Consider the following 7500-nt stretch of genomic DNA (forward strand, 5'->3'; position numbering starts at 1 on the left):
GGCTCTCCAGAGATTTTAAAAAATGACGGTGAGATGCTAAAAATAGGTTTTCCCGTGCGCAGCAGGAGACCTACAGCTTGTGTCATATTTAATTAACGGAGAAAAAACAAGCGGACGTTTTACAAATGGAAGATTGAGGAAATGCAACGGTTTCAAAACGGCAGCACTTCATCCTACCACACACTACATAACATACACCAGGGTGACGGAAGAGCGGCCCACACAGTGTACCACATCACCAGACGTAGAGGTGCTGAGGAGAAGGGCTAGGGGGAGAATGATGGTCCCGTTGTGTCTGATTCCTCTGCAATGCATATCACTTCTTAAATATCCTTAAATAGACTTTGGAGGAAATTCATCTCCAGAGACAATGCAAATTTAGCTGAAGCCCAGATCCTAAATCCTTACCTTCCTCCACCCTCAAAAAAAGTTAATAAAATGTAATAATAAATATGTAAATACAACTATGTTTTTCGGTCAGAGAGGAAAGCATTACAATGTATTACGTCATATACTCAGTGACCACTTGATTAGGTATTTACTAGACTAATTTTGTTCACACTTTACAATAAGGTACCTGACTTGGCATTAACTAATGTAGTTGTTAATGTTAACATGAATTCATTGCTTCTATGCATTGAGCTGCTGCCACATGACTGGCCAATTAGATATTTGCATGAACAAGCTTGTGTACCTAATAAAGTGTATTTAACACGTACAGTATATCAGAGATAACCCATCCTCGGTGTCCACAGAAAACAACATCACCTATAACGTCACGTATAACGTCACGTATAACGTCACGGAGGTCGGGTTCACTTTTTTCCCCCGCACGTTTTTTTCTCTGACGCAGGTGCGTTGCCGGTGAGCGGGAGACGGCTCCGTTGGTTTTGGGTCTGTCTGTCAGCACTCCTCAGGCACACAGACGCGGTGCGGCGTGAGAGATCCGCGTGGCCTTGGGGGACCCCCTGAGCCTGGAGCCACCCCGGCAGCTGGGAGCGCACGTAGTCCATCCCGTCTGAGGGAAACGCACAGGAGCGCTGGCTTCCAGACGTCGGATTCAACACCGCAGCGCAGCGGTTAACGATGCAGAGCCCTGCTGACCACGTCCGCCCCCCGCCCCCCGTGTGAGACGGGACTCTTCCAAGGCACGAAACTATCCCGGCATGACGTCAGCGCTCGTTAATCAAACCCGAAGGGCGGGCCGCTCCTCCCCGGCTCCTCGTCGAGCGCGGGAGAGCCAGCCTAATCGCACATGATGGATGACCGGCGGGCAGACACAGCGGGCAGGGAGACCGAGGCCAGAGGTACCAAACGATGGCGTCTTCCCCACGAACCGCCTCCGCCATCTCTCAAACTCACCGCGCACACCTCCGCCATCTCTCAAACTCACCACGCACACCTCCACCAAGCTGCTGCGCGTTAGAGGGCCCTTACTCAACGTCCACTGTCCTCTGCCAAAACTCTCCCCGCAGCGGAAAACACAGCACGCAACGATAACAAATGTATTGGAACAGCAAGGCCAATTTGTGTGTTTTGTGCAATACCCTGGATTCATTTGGGGTTGAGATAAAAAGATGAACACGAGACAAGAGTTCAGAATTTCAGCTTTTACTTCCTGGTATTTACACCTAGATGTGTTAAACTATTTAGAAGATAGCACCTTTGGTATCAGAACGCCCAATTTTAAGGTAAGCAAAAGTATGGGAACGGAGAGTATTTAAGTAAATGAAAGTAAATAACACTTCATGTTTGGTAGCATATCCCTTGCTTGCAATAACTGCATCAAGCTTCCCATTGACATCACCAAACTGTTGTATTCTTCTTTTGTGATGCTTTTTCTATAATAGGTGATTGACTTAGCCAGTCTAAAATGTTCCACGTTTTCTCCCTAATGAAGTCCTTGCTTTGGCAGTGTCTTTTGGGTCATTGTCTGCATGATGAAGATCCTCCCAATTAGTTTGGACGCATTTCTCTGTAAGTTGGCAGACAGAATGTTTTTGTAGACTTCTGAATTCATCCCGCTGCTACCATCATGAGTTACATCATCAATACAGATTAGTGAGCTCACTCCAGAAGCAGCCATGCAAACCCAAGCCATGACACTTCCTCCACCGTGCTTCACAGATGAGCTTGTGTGTTTTGGATCATGAGCAGATCCCTTCTTTCTCCACACTCTGTGCCAATTGTAATATTGCCTTCCGATTCTTACTACTGATGAGTAGTTTGCATCTTGTGGTATAGCCTCTATATTGCTGCTCTCTAATTGTTCTTCGAATGGTGGATTGAGATACCTTCACCCCTGCCCTGTGATGTCACTGACTGATGTTTTGGGCTTTTTCTTCATCTGTTTGTTTCTGTCATCAACTGCTGTTGTTTTCCGTTGTCGACCTGTTCAATGTCTGTTGCTCAGTATACCAGTGGTTTCTTTCTTTTTCAGGACATTCCAAGTTGTTGTACAAGTTATCCCCACCTTTTCGAACAAAAATGCAAACCAATCAATCTAACAGGACACATCTGGGCAACAAGTAACACCTGCCAGTCACATGTTTAAAAACTTTTGCTCACCAAAAAATTGGGGTGGCCTGATATAAAAGGTGATATGTTCTAGGTTGTTAACAAATCTAGATTAAAAAAATACCAGGAAATAAAAGCTGAAATTTGGAGCTGTCATCTCATGTCCATCTTTTGACATCAAACTCAATTGTCTTCAGTGCATAGCAAAAAGACAGGAATTGACCTTGCTGCTCCAATACTTTTGGAGGGGGACTGTATAACTAAATCTAAAATATATAATAATAATATTCATAATAATACATATACGTGGACAAGTGCAACTCGCTGTTCTCTGTTTCTATCTTCTTTTGACGACTAAAATCTTTGTGCCGTGTATGAAGCACAATGACACGTAGGTCTCAGATTTTTATTCAAAGGCTGAAGTACTAAGCTTTTTCAGCATTTTATATGTCATAAGTCAAATTTTTGTACATTCATTTTTCATTTCTAAGTATGTTTCCATTTAATTTTTGCCGTTTTGAGCTGAGCTTGGCTTCTCTGTTCTGTACACCTCGGAACATTCTGTTACGGAGAAAGGAAGTAAGAAAAGAACATGTTGAAATGGGAACCCGGAGAACCCCAAAAGAAGAGAGACCTGGCACATCTTAAAACATATTGATCGTTGCCAGGTAAACAAATACCAGTACAATACGTAGTCCATGTGCCAGACCCTCACATTTTGGCCATCATGCCCACCCAGAGGGATAATGTTTCATTGTGATTTTTTTTCGGATGAACAAATGAATGATAGCACATTGCAAGCTGTTATCAATGAATAGCTTCATTCACAAGTGTCACGAAACATGAATCCATACCAGCTGTTATCATCCATTTCCCAATACTAGGGACATAGCTCTCCTGAAAAAAAAACAGCTCAGTCCAGCTCCCATCTCAGCATGGTTTAGCTGGTTGGGCAGCTCAGACCAGCTCAAGCTGGGTTTTGAAACAGCTATAGTTGACCATGGTTGACCGGCTACAAGCCCAGACAAACTAGCTGACCAGCTCATACTCAGCTAGGCCAGCTTCATGACCAGCTTGATCAGCTCATTTCACCTTTGAAAAAATCACTATGAGACATCATCCCTCCACGTGAGCATCACTACCCGCCTGGCTCATGGACTGCTAAAACCAAAAGAAAAAGGATGACCTGCACACTGCACACTTCCTCCCAGTAATTGTTTAATAAATATGTTTTATTAAATACTGGCTGTGACATTTTAAAGCACTCTACAAGTGATCCTTTTTTTCTAAAACCATCAACAGAAGAGCTAATGAGATAATTACTGATCATACTGATCATGATTACTGATCATACTGATCATGATTACTGATCATACTGTGAATCTGGATCAGAGTTAGTACTGTTGCACCTAACACAAACACCAAAGAAATCCCTGAGTTTTCAGCTGTTTAACTGACCTGAGATCACCCGTGAACATGCAATGGTAGACAAATCTCTAACCCCCTCTCCCACCACACACAGACACACATGCGGCTGTACGAGCGTACACACTGCTGAGTTTCCATGGTGATCTTTAGAAAGTTTTCTTTTTCCCCTGGCTTTACAACAATTACACCTTTTGAATAAGATTTTATAATGTCAGAAGAAGTAATTTTCTGGTATTGAGCAAAAACCTGTTTTCAATTATTCCTCATTAGAGTAGCCATTTTACTTGTTCATATTAATTTATAGTAATTTATTGAGCAAGGTCTTTCCCAGCAGCACTTAACATACTTCAGATAAGATCTGGGGGACTACACCGACCTGCTAAACACAAGCGATTAAGGAAACGGCAGTTTCAATTCAAAGCTCAATGAATATAAACCACTGACATGGGAGTAAGAGGCTGTTCGTAAAAGGCTTTTTCTGTCATTAGTATGCTGGTGGATTGATACCGTGTTTTATTTCACTTTCTAACAGTGACTATGGTTCAACCTCAAGTGATCAGGAACATGTAAGGGAAGGAGCACAGGGCTCTATCTACCTAATCCTGGCATCTCATCCTCCTCATGTGCACACAAGGACACAAGCAGGGGCATTACAGAAACAGCAAGACCATCACAGGCTGTGTCTGACATCAATAGCTACTGTCTCCTCAAAATGTACTGCTTACTAAACATACTGCCTACCCATATACAGTACTGTGCAAACGTCTTAGGCACCTGCATAACATTCTGTACAGACACGATTCTTTCAAAAATAATTCAGTGAAAGGTCCTAAATAAACATACTATACATTTTACATTACATTTTAGTAATTTGGCAGAATAGTTCAAAACTGAATCAAATCAATATTTTTAGTGACCACCCTTCGGCGTTAAAACTGCATCACTTCTCTGAGATAGCCAACGCTGTCCTGCAGTTCTATAAGATAATCAGCAGGGAGGTTGTTCCAAGCATGTTGCCACAGTTCTTCTGCAGACTTTGTTGGGCTCCTTGCTTCTGATCTCAGACAGCCTTGATCAAGTTTTTATGTAAAAAGTAGTCAATTGCTTACAGTAATATGTGACATTTTTCAAATTAAATACAAAAATGAAAATTAATATTTGGAAATCTCAAATGTGTTCTTTTATACTAACACACACAAAGAAATAAACATATATATAATAAAGTCTAGGGTGCCTAAGACTTCTGCACAATACTGAAAGTACACGATGTGCTCCCAAATGCAGACCATGAGTACACTGGCTGAGAAAGTTAAGTAGGATTCAGTTTCCTCTCGATTCTTCTCTCAACAGGTGTGTGCCCGCTTACCTGTTTTTGAGAGAGTTTTATGGGTTCCATAAAAAAGTATTTCATAGAAAAGTATTTCAATCCAAAACAATGACGTATTTCATCCAGGTCTGCTGTCATGACACGCCACCCCATACCATCCACTCTACCTTCCAACATCCTAAACTAGGGAATGACGCAGTGAATAAGCAGCAGGCCTGAATCATGAGGGTGTGAGTTCAGATCCCAGTGCTGCTATCTCCAGGACATAAGCGATCAGTGAGCTAGAAGATATCAGGACAATGAGGAAAATATAGAATATAATTACGTTTATTCAAATATGTCACACCAACTATGATCCACAGCAAAGGTACTGGAAGAAAATGATTGTTGATGTCCTTGTATAGACAGCCAGAGACAGAGCACAGAACCTCTAAGGGGCAGGAGCAATTAAAAAGGGGCACCAATGTGGGGCCCCACCTGGGTTGTGGGGAATGGCTGTGCATTAGGTCACAGACACACACACACACACACACACACACACACACACACACAGACACACAGACACACAGACACACACAGACACACACAAACACACACACACACACACAGACACACACAGACAAACACACAAACACACACAGACACACACACACAAACACACACAGACACAGACACACACACACAGACACACACAAACACACACAAACACACACAGACAAACACACAAACACACACAGACACACACACAAACACACACAGACACAGACACACACACACAGACACACACAAACACACACAAACACATACAGACACACACACATATACTCACAAACACACACACACACATACACTCTTTAAGTCTGTCCAGGGTGCTAGCCTGGCTGATATACAGACCAGTGGCACACAGCGTGGTACACAGCAAGTCAGCACATCGGCCAAGCTATCCGGGTGCACCTAGAAGCAGCTAAAAATGTTTCAACCATAGGGGCACGCAAGTATCACAACTGACCATTACTGTTCACCCTCCCCGTGCACACCACCGCGTAGAAAGGCCTTGTCATGACACCCTACCTATGGTCTCTTTGTTCCATAATGTTCTCTCTACCTATGGTATCTGTGTTCCATAATGTTCTCTCTACCTATTGCATCTGTGTTCTATATTGTTCTTTCCACCTATGGTATCTGTGTTCCATAATGTTCTCTCTATCGTATCTGTGTCCCAATAATTGCTCTAAACTATAAATAAATAAAAAATCCTAAACAGGAAACTGCAAGAGGTAAGATGTGAAAGTCACTGAGAAAGACTCTCATTAGTGTGAGAAAAATAATTACACGCAGTTTACGAAAGTGTGCTGTTTGTAAAGTCCTACTCTTCAGGCAATTAATCATTCATTGATGCCAGGCAGATAGTTATTTGCCTGAATTTATGCTGCTATGCTTTTCTGACAAAGACACAGTCTTTTCTTAGAAGCTGAATACATATAAATAGCAAACAAACGAGGATTAAAAACAAAACTAAAAAGGACACTCAAGGACAGCTTGCAGTAAGACTCTTACAGCCAACGTTATACAACTAGTGCCATCCCATCACCAGCATAAATGCCGGTCCACATCAAGAATGATAACTATAATGATAACTACTGTATAAATATGTCATTGGCTCTAAATCAAGTGGATGGTGGAGTCGACACCACACCTATAACGACAACGACAGTGATGAACGATATCATTGAGATCGATAAAACACTGACAGCAATAAAAACCCGTCTGAATTTACAGGGCGCCAGGTTAAAAACGGCAGATGACATTTACAGAATGTTATCGTTCATCACTGTGGATGCTCTATAATCACACGCATTACACAACTAGTTTATAACAGCTATAATCACAAGCATTACACAACTAGTTTATAACAGCTATAATCACAAGCATTACACAACTAGTTTATAACAGCTATAATCACAAGCATTACACAGCTAGTGTATAACAGCTATAATCACAAGCATTACACAGCTAGTGTATAACAGCTATAATCACCAGCATTACACAGCTAGTGTATAACAGCTATAATCACAAGCATTACACAACTAGTTTATAACAGCTATAATCACAAGCATTACACAACTAGTTTATAACAGCTATAATCACAAGCATTACACAGCTAGTGTATAACAGCTATAATCACAAGCATTACACAGCTAGTGTATAACAGCTATAATCACAAGCAT

The 7500-nt window shown here is 41.9% G+C and overlaps 1 protein-coding gene across 1 annotated transcript in view; it reads right to left on the reverse strand.

Moving 5' to 3' along the window:
- The window catches only part of LOC133140879 (astrotactin-2-like), a 408973-nt gene that overhangs the window by 74002 nt on the left and 327471 nt on the right, over positions 1-7500 (reverse strand). The window lies entirely within an intron of this gene.

The sequence above is a fragment of the Conger conger genome, chromosome 11, assembly GCF_963514075.1.
Source record: "Conger conger chromosome 11, fConCon1.1, whole genome shotgun sequence".
NCBI lineage: Eukaryota > Metazoa > Chordata > Actinopteri > Anguilliformes > Congridae > Conger > Conger conger.